At 45.1% G+C, this 21,875-nt stretch overlaps 1 long non-coding RNA gene across 2 annotated transcripts in view; it reads right to left on the bottom strand.

Moving 5' to 3' along the window:
* Positions 1 to 21,875, bottom strand: part of LOC138481140 (uncharacterized) — a 535,683-nt gene that overhangs the window by 45,502 nt on the left and 468,306 nt on the right. The window contains exon 5 of one of the 2 annotated variants that reach the window (XR_011274199.1): positions 21,307 to 21,338. The exons of the other annotated variant lie outside the window; for it this stretch is intronic. This is a non-coding gene — a long non-coding RNA (uncharacterized lncRNA). The remainder of the gene's footprint in view (positions 1 to 21,306; positions 21,339 to 21,875) is intronic. 2 annotated transcript variants of the gene reach the window in all.

Below are 21,875 nucleotides of genomic sequence, written 5' to 3'. Positions count from 1 at the left end.
CGCAGTGCATCCCTCTACAACCTTACGTGTGCAGGCATTGTCGCGTGCCATGGTTTTGGCAGCCCCCCTAATTGCATTTCTAATGGCCTTGATGTGGCAGTTGTGTTCATTGTTCATGCCATCTATCCTCATCTGGCGGGCCTCCATCACATCCAGACGTGCCATGACTGCACTTGCCAGACCTGTTCCTGTGTCACGTGCGGGATGGCTGTGCCTGGCAGGTCTAAGTGGGGTAGTTGGGCTGCTGTGCCTGGCAGGTCTACGAGGGGTAATGGGGCTGCTACTGCTTGTGGTGCTGGGCTGTCTGGTGGGGCTGCCATGGATGGAGGGCCTGTCAGCAGCAGCTAACCCATATGAGGGTGTGTCCTCATCCGCCTCTGGTGTGTGTGCATGGCAGTGGCATGCATAGACATGTGGACTGTGGCGGGGACCCTCCACAGGGGTCCCTTCGGGTGTGTCCATTTGCTGCACTGGACTGTGTATAGGATTTATGACTGGTACAACATGCTGCCCTTCACAGGATGAGGCACCCTCCTCTGGGGTGGTTGCACTTGTGGCAACTTCCACATCCTGGGATAGGCTTGGTGAGGTGGCCCTCATAGCTTGTGGGCAAGGAGGTGGTGAGCCCCTGGTGGCTTGTGGGCGTGGAGGTGGTGAGGCCCTGGTGTGGTGCGGTGGGGTGGGTCCTCTGCCTTGGTGTATACTGCTGGGCCCTTCGCGGGGGGTGTGGTGATTGTGGAGGCGCGTCTGGACAGACGTCGGGATGGGCCTGCCTCCTCATCATCCATGTTGCATTCGGATAATGCTTGCGTGCCGTGCCTGTAGGGGACATAGGGTCTGGCATGAGGACAGGGCACCTCAAATTATTTTCATGCATTTTAAGGCTTAGAGGGGTGGGGTTCTACAGGACAGTTTAGAACATGCTTGGCTCTGACCTGTTTAGTATTCACAATGTCGGTGTTACTGAGGCATACTACGTGGGGGGTGACACAGTTCGGAATTGTTGGGATAGCCTTTTCATGGTATCACTAAATATTATCCCCACCTAAAATATCGCCATATATATGGTCGTCTGGAATGGCCATAGGCAACATTTTTTGGGGGAGGATCATTTTTGGGGTTTTTGGGAGCTTGGGTTGTGGGGGTGTTCATTGCTCCTTCAAAAATAATGCACAGGTCGCGGGAGTGTCCCACGCAGGTTCCATGCCTTAATATCACCGCAAATATATAGCAATATTTTAGTATGGCGATATTTATGCTGGGATATTAACCCTTTTCATGCATATGATGCAAATGCACAGCTGGCATGTCGCAGTCAGTGAGGGGGGGTTGGTACTACACATTGTCACCTGATATGGCTGTGCCCCCATCATGGATGTGTGTGCCATGGTGCTTGCATATGTCCATTGGCTGCCCTACTCACAACTCTGGATCCCTGGGATCGCCAAGGTGCACTGGTACATGGGTGCAGTCGTGGGTGGCTGTGGTTGATCACACGCACTGCAGCCACTCACAGTGCCCGGCTGTCGGACAGTCACACTGCGGATGTGGTGGCCTATTTACAATTCAATTTGCAAGGGGGGGTACTCACCGCCAGATTCCTGGGTGCCGGTGCCTGCCTCCGCTCCTCCCACTCCCTCAATGGATGCCATGTCAATGAGGTTGGTGCACTGTCCCTCCCATGGGGCCAGCTCCGGTGGTGGTGGTGGTAGCCCTCCACCAGTCACCATGGTCTCACTCCTGTGTTGTGGCAGAAGGACACGGACATGAACCCGCAGGTCGTTATATCACTTGCAGCAGTCCTCTCCCTGGGGACACGACCTGCCGCAGTGACCTTCTGGCTGATGTCTGCCCATAGGTGGTTACGCCGCTGTGAGCCGGTCTTTTTTTGTTGGGTTGTAGATTTCGTCCTGGTGGGAAATTACCTCTCAACCAGTATTCAGAGTCCAAAAACATAGGTCCAGATTTGCCCCTCACATGCTCCTAAGACATTTTTTGAGGTTTGTTGTAGTGGATGGCTTCCAGGGCTCCGATTTTGGGTCGATTATGATTTCCAAAAGGGCCAGCGCTTTGTTCCGGCAATGATGCATTTCCCACAACGCTAATAGCGCGAGACGCCGACGGTAACGCAATGTTCGCTGAGTTTTTGGGTTTTCAACCACTATTACCGTCAAATGATATTTGCGTTAATGCCCGGTCCGTGTGCACGTGCCCGCCAACTCGTGATGGGCCGTTGTTTGCGCCAAAACTCAGGACGTTAATGCAAATACCGCTTGTCAAATGCACCTGGATACCGCCGATCTTGTGAGGAGGCCCATTTTTTCATTTGTTTGTTGTTTTGGGAAAAATATGCTTGATTGGTTTTATTTTTAAATATACACTCATAAAGAATATATTAATGGTATTAGTTGTGCAAACTCCTAATATGTAAAAAAGAAATTGAATGGTTTTTCCAGTGCAAATTGCCCCAATAAATGCAGTCACACTATGGGTTCAACAGTACAATTTCAGTCCACAAATAATATTTGAAGTATGGGTTTGTTGCGCCTACTCTTTTCATAAGTTTTTATTTTTGTAAAATAAGGGTATACAAAAAAATATATCATCTTCAAAACTATCCATGGACTTGCCCCACCCTACATATCTGCTCACCTCACCCCATACTCTCCTACTCACTCATTGAGATTATCCACAGCTGACCTCCTGGCTCTATGTCATAATTTCGCTTTTTGTAGGTCGCCCAACCAAAAGACTGACTTCTTTCGGCAGATTGATGGCGGCCTCAAATCTCGAATTCTTGCTGAAGAACCTGTTTCATAGCACTCTACACTACTGCATCAACCTGTTTACCTCTCTTCCTACACTTTAGGGACAACCATACAGCACTTTTCCGTCACCTCTCCATCCTTAATTCAGCACTTTCACCACCACCCCATTTCGATGTCATTCTGTCCTGACCTTGTCCCTGGTTTATGATCCCACCCACCCTTGCAACATCTGGTCGTCAAGTCGCATGCTCTAACCCCATTGTAAAGGTCACGGGTCCTCTGCTTTGTTATCAAAGATACATTCTTTAAGTGTTTTTGTGACAAATATGCATTGCTTTCCTTGTGATTTTTCATTAATAAATAAATTGAAGCCCACCAAAATACACAAAGTCCTATTGGCCGACCAATAACCACAGCTATGGTAGTCACAGTATAACTGCGGCTAGTCTCCCGATCTGAAATAAAACTTTAAAATAACACTTTCCAAACAATTAACCCAAAGCAGCACCACAATCAAACATTGGCAACTGATTTAAATTGTTGAAAAGAAGATTTTCCTGTTTTCTTCTGCGTTTTTTTACAGTTTCCATGGCTCACAACCGCAGCTTTGAGAGGTACAGTCCCATTTGTCAGCAAGATAACCGCAGCTGCACCCGTTATAGCCATGGGAATCGAAGCCTGCTGAAAGTACACAATGTACATTGACTAATCCATAGCCTCAGCTATGTTGGGCCTGGTATAACCCGGATACACTGCCGATCTGAAACCAACTTTAAAAAGACACTTGGCAAAGAAACAACCACAGGCCACACCACAATCCAACATTAGCAACTCATTTAAATCATGAAAAAGAAGATTTTCATGTTTTTTCTATATTTCATTTTGGCTTCCGCTTCAATAACCACGGCTATTAGAACTGTGACTACAACTGAACCATTATTGAGGTAGGTATCGAAGCCTGCTGAAAGTACATGACATCTCTTGGCAAACCCATAACCGCGGCTACGCTACTGATCTGAAACAAACTTTAAAATAGCATTTGCCAAACATACAAAACCAGGCAACACCACAATCCAACATGGCTGATGCATTTAAATCCTTAAATAGAAGATTTCCCCACAATGTTGTGTGTTTTCTTTTCAGTTTCTATGGTCAATAACCGCAGCTATGAGAGGCACGGTCCCATTGGCATGCATGATAACCGTGGCTATGTGTCACTCTGACCACACGTGCTATTCCCGGGGCTACCGGAAAAAACATTGATCTTAAACTTATACCTCAGCTACATGCCCATTTTGTAAGAAAGCTTAAAATGGCATTTAGTAATATAACAACCAAAGACCACACCCACAATAAAACATGTGTTGTCCATTGACACTGTGAGAACAGTTGAAAACAGTTACCACGGTTACAAAACCACACCCACATATTAAGCATGATAGCGCCTTCCGTGGCTATGCAACGCATGCTCCTGACTGATCTGTATGATAACCGCAGTTATTTTACCACAATGGGAAGAACTTTGTATGATTCTATAATTGCTTTTTGACTTTTAAAAGAAGAGCCTTTCACTCCACCTTCAAAAGCAAATTTGAAACTTACAAACCCTATTGTTCCTATCCTTTTTTACCTTCCCTTATTCCTAAACCTGTCACCCTTGTCTTGTCATCTGTCTGTATTGCCTATAATTTATTTTAGCTTTTTTCTTTTTCTTTAAAACTTTTTTGCTTTAAGGTGGCATTGCCCCTTTGGATAGTCTTCTCTTTACTTTATACATTGTCATCCTTTGTCCTCCATTTACCACCATGTCAGGACCCAGTGACCGCAGCAATGGCAACATCCAAAAAGTCATTATCCCTCCAGAAGGTGATGAGGTTGTCTGGGTTGGAACCGCCAAGACTCCCATCCACCCCACCCTGGAATAAGGTGCAGAGCATCATGATAGCATTGAATAGATGTAGGTATTTCCTGGTATTTCCTGGTGCTGGATCACCAGAGCCTGAAGGAGGTGGAGTCAGTAAACTGTACCTTCTGCAGAAAGGTGCTGCAATGGGGGCCGTTCAACGTCTCATCCCAGAGCATGGGCCCCTCAGCTAAGATTCAACATCTTGTCCGAGTGCACTGGGAGGAAGTGGATGCACCCTACATGCAGGCCCACCAAAAGCAGAAGGTCAAGGCCCATGGACCCTAAGCAACACAACGGGCCCGCAGTGCTGCATCCATCCACCTCTTCACCTGCACCACCATCAGCTCTGGTCACCTCTCCAGCAACATCTTGGCCCACCAGTACAGTGCCTTCCACCAGCAGGGCAATGGCAATACCACCTGCGACCCAACCTGCTTTCATCTGGCCGGCAGTGAACCTAAGTGAGTGCATGATTTTATGCCTTGTTTGCCACAATAGGATTCCCGCGGGAGGTGCCCCCCTGGATGAGTAGGCACTTTCAATTGCAAACCACCAACAAAACTGCCAATGCCAGATTTGTCTTTTTTTAAGTGCCAATTGTCCTACTTTTTTTTAACCCCCCAAAGTACAAAACCAATAAAACCAAAAAAAAGTTCCTTTTTTTTAAACTTGTTACATGTTCAAACCTTTTTGTTTTTCCCATCCAAGTTCCCGGCTCCTCATTCCGCCCCCAAAGGTTATTTTCAGATCCACCCTACAAGTAGCTAACGTACATACTATGCCATGTACTGTACATTATTACAACTTGCTTTAGGGTACTGTACCTTTTTACAATTTGCATTTGGTTAGTAATGTCTATACATGTTACACATTATGTATGCTCCATGTAACTAAGTCGTTCTCCATGCAACAGTGTCTAAATGTCTTTCGGGCTGTTTTTGCGCTTTATAAATTTAAAAGATAAATAAAGTGAATAAATAGAAAACAAGAATATACAGACTGTATACATGGATTAATAAACCTTAAATGATCCATTGTATGCAGTATGTGGCACTAAAACCCGATGCAAGCACCCAATTCCAATAACAATGGATATACAAAATGCACCATCATAACCGCCACATGTGCACTTTTCATCAATTGAACACCTGCAATTACTCCCATGGCACTGAGGCACCCTCCCCACAACCAAACCAAATCCACCCCCCTCCTCATAATCACACAGCACTGCCCGTTACTATTCACCCGATCTTTCCTCTGAGGCACTTCCATTTCACATATTTTACGGGAAAGCTGCATTAAATTAACTTTGTTAACATACTCGCGGTTCTGCAGAAAAATTGTAATCTAGCCGCAGTTATTGAAAGTTGCTTTGATCACATTTCATTATCTGCTCCATCCCAGACTCCCCATTTTCACGTGGTGCCCCACCTCCCGACCACTACCCTGATACCTTTAAATAGTTTTGTCACCTCTAAAAACGTTTTCGGACACTTTTCTTTTTCGGATAACAACAGTAAACCACGGTTACCTCTTAATTCGAGCACAAAGAAAAACGGCAGCTTTTCATTTCTAATAAACGTCTCTGCTTCAAAGCACAATGGGAGATATAGCTATAATTTTGGGAGAAGGCGGAACCCCTTTCTACATCAAATACTTTTTGCATTTACTCCTGTGGAATGCTGTGTAACGCTGCTTTACCAGCTACAAGGCCGGCCAGGACTCCAATGACCAGACGGCAGTGCAGTGACTGTGGGGCGGCTCTTGGATACCCTTTGAACTGCTTTCTGGCCCTTCTTAATCACAGCAGGACACTGAAGCATTGCGTCAGCTTTGCGGCAGTGAGGCATGTGATGTGTGCAAAACATATCGCCGCCACTCCAACAGGCGTGATGGCCAATGGCCAAACGGCATCCCCAGAGTTTTTTCCACCTGCGGCGAGAATCCTAGCAATGGCTTGCATGACCCGGTTGACTCCGTCTTGATCTGTGCAATGGAGACTATTGAAGTCACAGTTAATGAGCCTTCACAAAGAATTACATGCTCCTGCCGGCAGAAGATTTATAAGGATAACAGTTCCATCATGTCGGGTAAGGGCAATGCATTTATTTTGAATTATTTTGCCACAAAGGAGCCACTGCATTTGATTGCTGAAGATGACCGGATCCAACTTGCATCTGAGTTGGAATTGTCTATTCCATTTCTTGGTACGAAGACTATAGAGAATATCGTATCAGCATTTCTACCTGCCAGCACCACATTGCAAACCCATGTTCAGCCTGCATGAACTTGTTGCTGCTTGATGATTCTCAATTAGGGGGTCTTAAGCAGTTTACAATGGTCAACAAAGAGGAAGTTGTGGGTGTTGAACAAGCTCACATTCGCCTTAATTGAGGACTTTTAGATACAGTAGGAAGAGTACAACATAGCTGTCTGACCTATGGGCACATTGAGGTTGATGGCACTAACATCATTGCACCAGTATCATAGTTCCCTCCAACACAAATTTCCTCCACCATGCGTAATGACTATGGATCAGAATCTCATAACATCTTATCAATGTAAGCTGTACTTCAGTAGAAATGCTTGGAGTATTTGAAAGAAAACGTATTGACCAAATTAGTGGGTGAAGTGTGATTCTCTACTGGAAATAGTCACTAAGCAGGCAGAAATACTAAAATTGTTGGGACTGTGATGTCACAAGATTGATGATAAAGGTCAGCAACAATGTATCACTATGGAAGTGTGTTTAAGAATTACTATTGCCATCTCAGTCTTAGATAGACAATTGATGCCCATGGAACATCAAGATGAGAATTCAGGGGTGACTGAGGTTAGCGGTTATAGGGCCTCATTACACGGTAGGCGGTAAGGGTTTACCGGTACCGGTATTTTACCGGTACCGGTAAACCCTTACCGCCTTACTACGAGGTCCCTTTGCGGGGTGGAGAATTTAATGCCTGCTTTTTGCAGGCGTTAAAAACCAACCCGCAAAGGGACCAGGGAGCTAATTACGGTACTGCAATTTGCGGTACCGTAATTAGCGCCTTCCCCATTCCCATAGAGCCCTATGGGGCAAAAATGGGAATGGGGAAGGGCAATGGGGGAAGGGGGAATTACCGACCCACCAACCTTGGAATAGGGCGGTAATTCCCCTTTCCATCAAGGTGGTGCCGGTATTTTACCGGCATGGACCAAGGTGCTAATAGCACCTTGGTCCACCGCCATCCGTGTAATGAGGCCCATAGTGTGCAATTGTTGAAGATTGCCAAGTGGTAAAGAGAGGCAAATGCTCAAAAGTAGGTAATACAAAGAGCAAAATAAAAAAAAACACCACCAGACAGGCATTTATGTATGCTATTAGTGAATATAGAAAATTGAAATCCCCACTCAAAAAAACCTTGAAGCAAAAAGTAACAACAGAGAACTAAATAATTCGGACTTTGATGCTCTTGGTGTTCCCACACATTTGGTCGATGAACCTATGAACCATTGTGCGGACATGAGATCTGTTATTCGAACAAAAAAAACAAAGGGAGTGGCAATGTAGTGAACATTTCTTTTGCCGTAGAAACCTATCATGAGGGAATTGTAGGAAGTGACATATTAGGCAAGGCTACGACTAATAAGAGAGATGAGACTAGTAAAGTTAATCCTCGAGAGATACTGCTAGCTAAAATGTTGAAAGCAGTGCACACTTGTAAACTTAAATGGCCTACTAATGGCAAAAACAAAAAAGTACTGCATAAAGAGATGGGTGAAGACCCCCTTACATTCTTGGCAAGATTGTTCCAGTCACCACTGGTACAACATCATTCAAATAAAATGATGGATGCTACAACATACATTACTCAGATTGCTTCTTCGAGAGCTTCCAGAATATGTCATAATACATAATTTACACGGCCTAAAAAGAGTCAAAGTAAGGCACTTAAACTGAGAAGCATTTTTGGGGATAGGGACGATGACTTCATTAATAGAGGGAGAGTCAAGGAAATAATCCATGAGGTGTTTCCACGGTTCTACGTTATTTCACCGCTGTATTTTTCATCGCAGGTTTTTTCATGGCGTTTTTTTTCTCGAAAAACTCTTTTTTTAAAATTTATTTTTTAGGGGGGTTACCCCTCAAACCCCCCTTTTTTATTCCCTTACACCCACAACCATATATTTAATTTTTTAACCCCCCCAAAAAACATAAAAAAACGACAAGTTTTTTTTCGAAATAAAAACGGCGATGAAAAAACACGCAATGAAAAATACCGCGGTGAAATGCGTGTATACCGTTTCCACTGTGGTGTATTCATAATCAGGACATCTTTTTTTTATTTTTTTTTTATTTGTAAATGGTTTTATTAAACCTTTACAAAAAGCATCAACACATAGAATCAACACATAGAGAGGATAAATACACAATTACAATTTTACACAATTACATAGTCAGAGTATTACAGGAGCTTGGAAGAATCTTACAGTGAGGAAATCCAAGAAACATCGCAACATCATAAAATTACAAGAACCCACAAGAACAGGAGCAAGCGCAGTAGCAGCAGATTAATCCATATCTTTAACCTTTAACCTATAACCTACATCTTGAAACAGCATGGTAGCAACAGGTATATCTATTCAAGATGGAGGTTACGAATAAAGCTAGATAGAGCCAGACCCTCCCTACTTGTTCCAATACTCAGACAGCGTTGCCATACAAGATCAGTCGAGAGACCTAGAAATTGAAATTTCAAGGCATTCAAGCAAGAGTCTCTCAGGACATTGAGATGGCAACAGAACAAAATGAGGTGTTTAGCCGTTTCAGGGACTAAGCCACAGAATCTGCAGAGACTGTTAGCCGCTGTAATCTGTTTCCACCTCAGTTTAGTATCCAGAGTAGGTAGAATATTCCACCGTAGTCTGAGTAGTGTATGTCTGTGATCCCGATTTGGGAAGAAGAATTGGAGAGAGAATTCCTCTTTTTTTTACGTTCATGAGCCAAGTGTGACATAGAAGTATATGCATGAAAGGCGTCCACGGTCCGGCACCAGTCAAAGTCCCACAACTTCATTTAGTTTTAGTGGGATTACTGATTAGTTGCTCTAAATCTGAGCCGATATTGGCCAGAATGTCTTCGCAGAGCATAGCAAATTTGTATAGAAATCCAGATCGGTAGATGTTGTTGCCAACCAGTTCATATAGCGTGTTGGCAGTAGGGGCCTTAAGTTTAGCATAAAGCAGCAGCTTCCTCCAATCAACTCGTGCTGTTAAAGAGATATAGCCCAGCTCGAAGCGAATGGCAGCCAGGGGTACTGCATTGGGGACGAGTAGGACTCGTCTCCATATGTCCCCTTCAATACCATCCAATTTGGCGCTGGTTAGCCGAGTACCGAGCTCTAGGCCATATGTCAGTTTCGGTACGATTTTCCCCTCAAAAAAGGGTAAAGCAGAGGATCCAAGATGGCCGCCGGGGTGAGGAGTCGCAGCTAAACCGCGCTCCGCCCGGGCCGCCGAAAGAAGCACGACCGAAGCCGTGACGGGCCGTCCCTCGGCCCCCCCCCCCGACTACCAAGCTGCCCCCATACACCCCCCCCCAGCGAGGAAGCAGGCGCCGTGAATAGAAGTGCGCCGCCGAACACACGAAGAGCGAGGCAACCGCCCCCTCCCCCATCGGGACCGAAAGAGTTTCTCCCGCGTCGCAGGGGGCCCTCCGGCGCGGCGCCGGGAGATTGCGAGGCATCGACCAGCGAGTGAGCGGGATCGTGGAACGGAGCCGCCCTCGCGCCGCCCCGAGGTGAGGGGAGAGCGGCGTGCAGCGGAGCAGCTGCGCCGCCGGGAGAAAGCAGCGCGAGCAGGGCGGACCGCGGGAAAGAGGCCGCGGGGGCCGCCCTGCACGGAGCGCACAGGAGGACACAGAGGCAAAGGTGAGCAGGCCCGGGGGGGGGCCAGGAATTAAGCGCCAGCCCAGGCGCACATACCCCAGGGGGGGGGGACTCACAGGAAGGAAAAAAAAAAAAAAAAAAAAAACACCTCTCCCAGGCACCAACCAGATTCCCCCTGGGACACAAGGACTCACCTCACAAGTCCCCCAACAAGACAGAGGGTGGAAAGGGGGGAAACCCAGGAAGGTGAAACAGAATACAGCAGGACCCCCAACAGTGAAGAACACCTCGGAGGATAAGAAAGCGAGAGGCCCCATCGAAGGGTTACAAGAGGGCGAAGGAACCATATAGTCTACTACACTGAGCGCCCTATCATGTCTAGGGCAAAAGGAAAGGGGAACCCCATCCAGCAAACTCCCCAAACAGTGAAACAAGGGGCCGACATTCTGCAGATGTGGTCAACAGAGGGGACACCACAACCAAGAGGAAGAACCCAGGGAGACCCCACGGGAGAAGCAGAATCACTATCCCAACAACAGCAACCACTGACCAGGGAGGACATGCAAACCTGGTTCATGGACCTGCAGGAAAAATTCATGTCCACAGTTCAGGAACAATTTACATCCATGAAGAACGAAATGAAACAAGCGGTACAAGACATGAGAACAGACATAAACAACCTAGAAGAAAGAACAGATATTGTGGAAAAAACGGTGCAAAGTCTTGAAGAAGACACGAGACAAACAAGCGAAACGCAAGAACACCTGGTGACACTCACTCACAACTTGGAACTACAATGTGAGGATTTAGAGAACCGCTCTAGACGCTCCAACATCCGAATCAAGAACATGGTGGAATCAGTGCTGGACAAAGATCTGAAGGAGGCGGTGAAGGAGGTGTTCAGAGACATCCTGGGAACACAAGATATCGAGGATATCGGAATCGACAGAATCCACAGGGTGGGACCGAAAAGAGCGGGGGCCCCAGGGGAAAGACCACGTGATGTTCTGGTGGCGCTATCCTCCTACCCGCAGAAAGAACAGATCCTCAGGAGAGCCAGGGAATTGGAACATATTAAAATGAATGGGCAAGACATCCAACTGTATCAGGACCTAGCACTGATAACCCTCCAAAAAAGAAGAGCAATGGCCCCACTGGTGAAAGTGCTAATAGGAAAACAAATCCACTACAAATGGACCTTCCCGTTTGGGCTGCTGTTCACATGGGAAGGAAAACAGAAGAGAGTGACCACGCTGGAAGAAGGCCTCAGCACGATGGGACTACAAGATGAAGAGATGGAGCAGATGGACCAGGGGGAGGCCACAAACAGGAGAGAACGAACGAGAAAACCTATGGGCTGGGAATCCAGCAAGCAGAAGAAGGCAAATCCAGGGAGAGACACCCGGAGAAAGGTACCATGAGGAGTATAAGAAAAACACATGCCTGGGGAACAGACATGGATACGTTGCCACTGAAGACCCAGTCGGGGGGGAACATGGGAACGGACCGGAACGGACAATTCAAGGAGGGCGGCCTGGTCGAGACCCAACGGTCGGGAACCAGGTAAAGACAAATGGATCAGTGGGGTTTAGGAATCCCCATAACATACCCCCCGAGGGTATGGAGGGCAGGGAGCGAAGGGCGCAACGCCCTAGCGTCAATAGGAACCCTCGCCCTACTCGGGGGAAAGTTTGATTGGTTTAAAGTTCAAAGTTGGGGGGGAAGGGAAGTTCAAGGGAAGGGAAGGGATCGGAAGAAACAAAGAGCTAAATCAGGAACAAGAGGGGACCAGAGGCAATGGCATACAAACAAAATAGAATGGGGATGATACGCTTTATGACCTACAATATCAGGGGCATGAACCACCCAACAAAAAGAACGAAACTGGAGAAACAATTCAAAAGGGAGAAGGCGGATGTACTACTCCTCCAGGAAACCCATATCAAAACTAAAGATAAGCACAAAATGCGGATAAAAGGATATAAAATATGGGCACAGGCAACGACAACAGAAAAAAAAGCAGGAGCCCTGATAGCGATAAAAGAAGGAAAGGACATAAAACCAATAGACACTATGGGCCTCATTAGGACCCTGGCGGAGAGGGTATTACGCCAGCGTAGTGCATGGCGTACCTCTCCGCCATACTACGAGTTCCCGTAGCGCCATGGAGGTTTTCTCCGCCTGGTTTTACCAGCCGGAGAAAACCATGGCGCTACGGGACCTCGTTGTTAATTACGCCACCGTATTTTACGGTGGCGTAATTAACTCCTTCCCCACTCCCATTATACCCTATGGGGCAAAAATGGGAATGGGGAAGGGCAGAATGGGGATTGGGGATTTACCGCTCCGCCGAGGTCGGAATGGGGCGGTAAATCCGCCAACCCCCATGGCGCTATCGGCGGCTTTCCGCCATGCTTCGCGGTGCATTTAGCACCGCGAAGTCCGCCTGGGTCGTAATGAGGCCCTATGACTGATAAGGAAGGAAGGTACGCCTTTGCCAACGTAGAGATCGAAGGATGGCGCATAACGCTCGCCTCAATATATGCACCCAATCAGGGACAGGATGGCTTTCTCAGAAACGCAAACTGGAAGATTTCGCTAGAGGGGAGGTGATACTGGGGGGGGACTTTAATTTGGCGTGGAACCCAAAGCTAGATAGGAGCACAGGAAACACACATGGACGGGGGCGCCATCAAAACGTTTGAAACAGCAAATGGACCAAATGGCTCTGAATGATGTCTGGAGGGAACTGAAGGGTGAACAAAGGGGGTATACCTATTTCTCACATGTTCACAGCTCTATGTCCAGGATCGACTATCTATGGGTGTCAGTGGGACTACTGGGAAAGATACAAGGACTAGATAAGGGCTCTATAGCCCTCTCGGACCATGCCCCTCTATGGTTGGACGTGACTCTCCCAGGGAGGAAGAGCGGGCTATGGAAATGGAGGTTACCGCAGGAGTTGATCCATGACCCAGTGGCAGGGGAGGCCATAAGGGAAATGATAGCGGAATACTTCTTACAAAATGACACGGGGGAGGTCGCAATGAGCGCAGTCTGGGACGCGTTTAAAGCAGTCTTGAGGGGGAAGATGATAGCGATGAAAATCATGAGAGATAAACAAAGGGATCGGTGGGAAAAAGAGCTGGAAAAAACAATTGAGGAGATCCAAGAGAAATTGACGACTCAACCCACAAAGATATTGAAAAAATCTCTGAAACATACACAAGGCCAACTAGAGATGTTACGTACAAAGGGCGCAGAAAGGAATCTACTCTATCTGAAACAGAGATATTATATAAGAGCGAACAAAGCAGACAGACTCCTGGCGCGACAACTAAGGGCGAAACAAAAAGAAACAACAATTAAGGCCATATGCGATACGAAAGGTGCCACTCAAACCTCTACGCACGACATGGGGGAAACAATGAGGCAATTTTATCAAACGCTCTACTCCACAGAACACCCCGATACAAACGCCCAAACTTCATACTTAGAGGCCCTAAAGATCCCGAAAATCTCAGAAGAAGATAAACAGTCACTAGAGACCCCTATCAGTGAAGAAGAAGTCAATAAAGCCATAAAAGAACTCCCAAGTAACAAAGCTCCAGGCCCGGATGGGTTTACGGCACCATTTTATAAAAAATATGCAGACATACTAACCCCGATCCTAACAAGACTCCTAAACTCATTCAAAGACACCGGTAATGTGACCCCCACAATGAACGAAGCGAAGGTGCTGGTGTTTCACAAACCAGGCAAAGATACAACTAACCCCGCATCATACAGACCAATCTCCCTAATCAACCTAGATGCAAAAATATATACCAAAATCCTGGCAACAAGGCTATCCCCGCTCCTCCCTAAATTGATTAGCGAGGATCAATCAGGCTTCATTCCAGGCAGGCAAACCCACGATAATACTAGGAGGCTAGCCCACCTGATCGAAAAAATAGGGATAACCCGCACCCCAGCGATACTACTGTCAGTAGATGCCGAGAAGGCTTTCGATAGAGTGGAGTGGTCCATACTGTTTAGGGTTCTGGAATCCATGGGGTTTGGGGAAAAATATATCGCGAGTATTAGAGCAAACTACAATTCCCCATCCAGTAGAATAGCCATTAATGGCGAACTCACTGACAAGGTAACGATAACGAGAGGAACGAAACAGGGATGCCCCCTATCACCACTACTATACGCTCTTTTCTTAGAACCCCTCCTAATTAAAATACGGGAATCAATACACATCAAAGGGATAGAAATGGCGGGTCAGCAACACAAAGTAATTGCGTATGCAGATGATATGCTAATAACCTTAGAGGACCCTGAATCCACTTTATCGGCCACAGTTAGAGAACTAGAAAACTATGGGACCATCTCTGGCCTAAAAATAAATAGAAAAAAATCAGAGATCCTCATCCTGGCAGGGGATAGAACGAACATAGAAAGGCAGGCAAAAATACTGGACCTCAAGATAGTACAGAAAGGCATTAAATATCTAGGAATAAATGTACCCCCAAAAATAGAACAATTCTACGGGGAAAACTACCCGTCGCTAATTATAAACATCCGAAGGGAATTAAACAGATGGAACCCACTACAGATATCCTGGTGGGGTAGAATACAATCAATCAAGATGACCATCCTCCCAAAGGTACTATATTATTTTCAGGCTCTCCCAGTGGGGGTCCCAGACACGTTCTTCAAAACCTTAACAAAACTGGTATCGTCCTTCATATGGAAAGGGAAAACACCGAGAATAGCCAGGAAGGTCCTCACGGCCCCAACCAGAGAAGGAGGAATGGCGCTACCCCACTTTAGAAAATACTACCAGGCAGCACAGCTTAAAGTTCTAAGGGAGTGGGTGGGGGAGGATCCGCAACAGATATGGGCCAAACAAGACAGAGCAGTAGCAAGGACCCCACTGGTAGAACTGCTCTGGAAACAGAGGCAGCACAGGCACGAAAATCTAAGGTTAAGCGAAATTATGAAGACCACGTTAGAAGCATGGGATAGCCAAACAAAAAAAGGCATAATGACCACAGCGATTGGGCCCTTTACACCCATCTGTAGAAACCCACTATTTCCACCGGGGATGGAACAAGGGGCATATGACACCTGGGAGAAGGCGGGCATTACTAAAATAGGAGAGATGTTTATGGACAAGGAAATCATCCCCCTGGAGTCGTGCGTGGCTGGCACGAGAATCCTTAAAAGTGATAGATACAGATATGAGCAGCTAAAGCACTGGCTAAACTCTCCGACAATCATCGAGGCAGCAACCAGGGACCTTACAGGGTTCGAAACATACATCACATCCAACACGGGGGAGAGAAAATGGGTATCAACTTTATACAAATACATAAACTCACAAGGGGAAAGCATTAAATGGTCATACAGAATAAAATGGGGCAGAACATTGGGGGAGGAACCAACGGATAAACAATGGGAGGACCTATGGAAACAGATCCCCAGAATGACCCGCTCGGCACAAACTAGGGAGATGTGGGTCAAAATAATGACACAGTGGCACTACACCCCAGAGAGGCTCCACTCAATGTACCCCAACACGTCCAACCACTGCTGGAGAGGATATGACGAAGTGGGAACATGGAGACATATATGGCATGACTGTAAAGGCATCAGACCCTTTGGGAAGAAGTGAAAAACGAGATGGGCAAAATATTCCCGGATGTGGGGCTGATGGGGGAGGAGGTGTGGCTCTGTGGAATCAAAGACGACACAGCAAGGCAATACACCAAAACGCAATGGAGATCATTCATGGGACTACTCATTGCAGCCTGGACCACCATTGCACAGAACTGGAAAAATAAAAATACCCCATTGACCTACACCTGGCTACAGAAAGTATGGGCCCATATAACAATGGAGAAAATTACCCACAAACTTCAAGGAACAGGAGACAAATTTGTAAAGGAATGGGAAGGGACCCTGCAATACCTCCAGTCAGACTTTATGGAACAATGGTGCCCCCATAACATAAAAATCTCAGATATATTCAACGCATAAAAGGATCCCTGGACAAAAGACTCCATCCGTCCCGTGGGGAGGGAGGGGGGAGGGGGAGGGGGAAGGGAATGTTATAAGATTCAATGTTAACTTCTTCATGTATTATTTATGTAAAACTAATAAATACAAGTTTAAAAAAAAAAAAAAGGGTAAAGCAGGTCTAATAGAAAATCGGCCATATTTACGGTCAATTTTAAGAATCTGACTGGCCAGTACCTTAGCTTTATTCAGGAGAAGAAGGTTCTGCCCTTTTGAGCCTCTACTAGCTCCCAGATAATAGCCCAGATAAGTAAGACAAGTGGAGCAAGTTATAGTTGCACCTCCTAGCTTCCAGAGGTTAGTTTTCTTCCTAACAACCCCTTTAGATAAGGCAAGGATTTTGGTTTTCGCAGGATTAATATGCAAGCCATTGAGTTGAGCATAGTTGGCAAATACGTCCAGCAACCGCTGTAGGCCCACCTTAGTTAAATCAAATAGAACAAAATCGTCAGCGTAAGCCAACCAAATAAGCTTCAAAGTGCCAATACTTGGGGCTAATAGCCCCTCTTTCAGAAGGTGCTCTGCTACATCTGAAACATATTGATTAAACACCCAGGGGGCTAGCACACAACCCTGTCTAACCCCACGATGAGTACGAACAGCATCTGACATGTCCCCCTTTTTATTTAACCGAATACGGACAGTAGAATTATTATATACCCCCTCCAATAGGCCAATTAAGCCCCTTGGCAGACCCCAGGCATAAAGTTTTTGCCAAAGCCTATTTCGGTCAACACAATCAAAGGCTGCCGAGAGATCCACTGAGGCCATAAAAATAGGTCCCCTAGTTGAGCTCCAAGCAGTCTCTTGAATACACTTAACTACCAGTCCATTGATGTTAGTGGAGTGGTTTTTACGGAAGCCCGTTTGAAAGGGGCTCAAGGGATGGCTGGTTTTTTCCCAATCCCTTAAGTGTGAAAGAAGAAAAGCAGAGAAGATTTTACAGTCCGCATCTATTAGAGCGATAGGCCGATAGTTTTTAGGATCGGACCTACAGGACATCAAAATCAGGGATTTCAGAGAAGAAGAATATATAGCTCCCTCTTACATACACGTTTACTCAGAGGACATCATTACCTATATTCTGCAGTATGAAACAGCAGTACTGAAAATGGGTCATGACTGAAAATGGGATTAATAAACTCAGTAAAAACATGTTGTTTGGGAGGATGAAAAGCCTCACAGTGAGGGGGGAAACAAGCTGAACACACTCCATTTAAGAACACCTACACCACAAATACATCTAAAGGACAAGCACTGTCTGTAAATAGTGATGAGGAGGGTTGGGAATGGTTGATCAATTTGTTTAGGCATGAATTGACTTCCCAGACCTAGCCATTTACTCCTTTTAGTGTCATGGAACCCCAGGGGGTATAACCATGTGTTTGAGCATGGAGGTCTTATGGAATCTATTGACCTGTTTAGTGTCATTGGTTTGCAAGAAACATGGTTGCTTGAATCTTTCATTACAGATGGCTGGACCCTTATTACTAAAAAGGCAGCAAAAGGGCCAAGAGGCAGACCGAAAGGGGATTGGTACTAGGGGTTAGGTATCCACTACATCTTGCAGAGGTGGTCACCACTTCAAACTACCTTCTTGTTGGCAAAATCCTAATAAATAAGAGTAGTGTGGGCCACTATAGGCAAGACATAGTGGTCATCACTCTATATGATCCCCTGCTCAAAAAGGGCATTGTGAGGTTATGAGAGAGCTTGAGATTTTCTTCGACTCCCTAACCTATCCAGAAACAATGGCTGTTCTAATATGTGGTGATTGTAATACTAGAATTCCTGTAGATGGTGTTGAAGAGGAAAATGATATGACTTACTGTACATCAACATGTTCTAACAGCAGCACCAAGCCAGGCAATAAGCGTAGTAAAGTTTGGGCCAACATTTTGTACTCTGAATGTTTCACGATGGCCTATGGTAATTGTGTTTCGGACTCATCTCCACACTACACCTGGTCTTCTGCATTTAAATCCAGCTGCATTGATTACGTTCTAGGTTCCCAGTTGTCCAAATTAGTGACAGACATGACCATTTTAAATAGGGAAAAGAGTGATCACTTACCATTACTGAGTACATTAAATTGGGATATTCCTCAATTTGAAAACAGAGAGACTGGGGTACTGTTCATAAATACGCAGAATAATCAAATAATATGGACCTCCAACAATCTAATTGGTGCGGGGGAAAGAGCAAGAAAGATACTTAATTGCTTTGTCACAGCACATGAAAATTGCATTCCGTAGCCACTTACTAAGAAGATGGCTGAGTCAAGTATTGCTACATACCAAAGCTGTCTGAAAATAATTATTACTTGCATACCAGTTATTAAGAAAAGACTTACTAACTTTGGATGGAAGCAGGCATGATCAATGCACAGACATGTCTTTGATATTACTCGTAGAGACAGAAAAAGATATCTAAGAGCTGAACTGAGGAGTAATGGTTGTAATATACTTGATCCTAGGAATCATGCTTTATGAGTTGGTATGAGCTGTGCACACTACAAACGCTGGTTAAAACAGCGCAAATACACAATGGAGTGTAATAAGAGGAAGAAATTAGATTCTAAATCATTCTGGAACATCTTTAACTCACATAAATCGCACTGTCCAAATATATGTGAGGTGCTTGAGGAAGACTGGGTTTGGAGAATTGAAGGCACGCTGGGTATTCCTTCTACTTACCCTGTACTAGACAATATTGGAACAAATGCCTTGTGGGAATATCAGTTAGAATGTGCAGATGTTATGAAAAACATTGGCTCATAAACGTTCTAGAACACCTGGCCCATTGGCATCTAAACTGATTAAAAACGATTTTAGAATCTGGGTGGGAGCACTACATCGGCTCTTCCAAGTTATCAGCTGCCACCAGCTTATTACGTAAACATGGTGTGAAGGCATAATAGTTCCTATATTCAATAAAGAAACCAGGCATGAACCTGGTAATTATAGGTTATTTGCTATACTCAATGCCTCCTCTAAAATGTTAGCTAAAATCCTACGCAGAGAGCTAAATGTCTGGATTAAGGAAAACAATATCATTCCTATGAACCTGCCTGGTTTTATGAAGGGCTCTGGGACTACTGATAATGGGCTTTCTTTGGTTACTATTGTTGAACAGTCATGGCTGATTAGAAAATTGCCTGTATACATGGGCTATGTTTGACATTGTTGATTGAGGAGGCTATGGGAAAAGCTGATTCGATGGAACATACTGCAAGGCTTGGTCAATATGATTATTTCCTTACATAGTAATATTAAACTCAGAGTGAGGATGAACCAACTGGGAGGCGAGAATCAATGTATTAACACCTGTTCTGGCTTAAAATAAGGCTGTATTTTGGAGCCCACTCTGTTAATCTCTGTCTAGTAGATTTGGGTGACGTCATCGCAAATAATATTTTGATTCCTCCGAAATTGGGTGATACAAGTATTCAGTTATTGGCATACACAGATGATATGGCACTGCTGGATCTTACCCCCAAAGCATTTCGGGACAGAAAAAACAGCTTTTAGTGCCCCGGTCACGCAGATCTTGCATGTTCTTTACTTTTATTTAAATATGATTTCCACATGACACCTTAATCTAATTTCATCACATACGTTGAAGTCATCTAGGAGGCTGTAACATACAAGAGCCATTTGTGGTGGAAATTTAGCACAGTTCAGAATATAATTTTCAGCGGAAAGCTCAATTTTATGTTGCTTTGTCTCTGTGCTTGTCATGCAGAAATACAGCACACTGCGGTTTGGCCTTCAAATCGTTTGCAACTAGACATAATTGTGAATGCTGTAAGATAAAACGTTCCTACCCAATGTAAGATGCTTCAAATCTCCAATGTGCAAGAGCATACATTGTTCCCTGGGTGTAGCAGCAATCTGGTGTTACCCTATGGTACATAAACGTACAGCCTCACGCCCACAGAAAGAGAAATCATGTTTTTTGTGCCACTGGCATTGGTAATAGGTCACATACTTAAGCAATAGGCCCCGAGCAGGTGGGGGCAGGCCCAAGTGAAGTGAGGGCCTTAACTAAGGCCCTACGGCATTACCTGAAGTGGTAATGCCCCCCGTGCCTCACTGTGAGGGGCCTATTGCAATTAGTACTCCGGCCCATAAGTGAAACACAGCACTTTACATTTGTGACTTAACATGAGAAAAGTAATGGCATCAGTATACATAATGAGGATGCAGTTCTTGAGCGAGAAACAAAGGATAGTACTTAACATAACATAATTATAGTACTTAACATAACATAACATACAGAAATTCACCATTGAAATATGGCACTTTATATTTCTGAACTAAGCTAAGATTCAGGAGAAACATGATGATGTCATTGCACATCATGAAGACGATGTTCGGATAGCCATGAGAATGCAGACTTTTTTCGGTATAAACATAACCTAAATGGAGGTAAGACAGTTTGAACAGCCTGAGCCGAAAGGCAACTCGATCTATAAGGAGCTAAAAAAATATATCTTTGTATAGTAGTAGACCTTACTAAGGATAACCGTATATTTCATATATGAACTCTTTCTAACTATCCATTCATCTATTTTCTAATTGATCAAGAGCTGAAAAGCAATAATATAATAAGTAATGGAAAAATATCCCAGAAAACTAAGAAAACTGAGGACTAGCAATATTCAAGCAACATAATATAAATAAGATATATTTACCATTCCAATTCAATGTACATTCGTTTTTGAGGCTAAGAAATTGGAATATATAAAGATATATTGTATTGATTATTTTTCAAAGATAATGAAGAAAGGAAAAGACTCAAGAATCTTACTGAGATTGAAACAAAATGGACCTTGAGGATGTAAACAACGTATCAGGTAATACCATATATATTTACAAACCATGATTGGCTTAGCTGTTTTATTTAGTACGGCAATCTTTTAGTTCCAAAATTGGTTTATTCACTCGTGTTTGTTATAATGATACAACACAACACACATAGGGCCTCATTACGAGTTTGGAGGTAGCCATGCCCTGGCTACCCCCAAACCCGGGTCCAGGTCCGGGTTCCTTGAATGGGGAAATACTGGGCCATTCTGACCTTGGAGGGCCCGGTATTTGGCCATTCAGGGAACCCCGACCCGGCACAATGGGAATGGGGAGCATGCTAATAATGGGCCCGTTAATGAAGGCCCACTGTTAGCATGCTGGGCCGCTCGTAGGACCCGCTAAGGATGTTTGGTAATGGTGCTGTAAGGGGTTAACGGCTCCAGCACCTTTAGCG

Source organism: Ambystoma mexicanum, chromosome 5p, assembly GCF_040938575.1.
Source record: "Ambystoma mexicanum isolate Mex_15411 chromosome 5p, UKY_AmexF1_1, whole genome shotgun sequence".
NCBI classification, from domain to species: Eukaryota; Metazoa; Chordata; class Amphibia; order Caudata; family Ambystomatidae; genus Ambystoma; species Ambystoma mexicanum.
The sequence above is the reverse complement of the archived record's forward strand: the minus strand, read 5'-3'. Positions and strand labels throughout refer to the sequence as shown.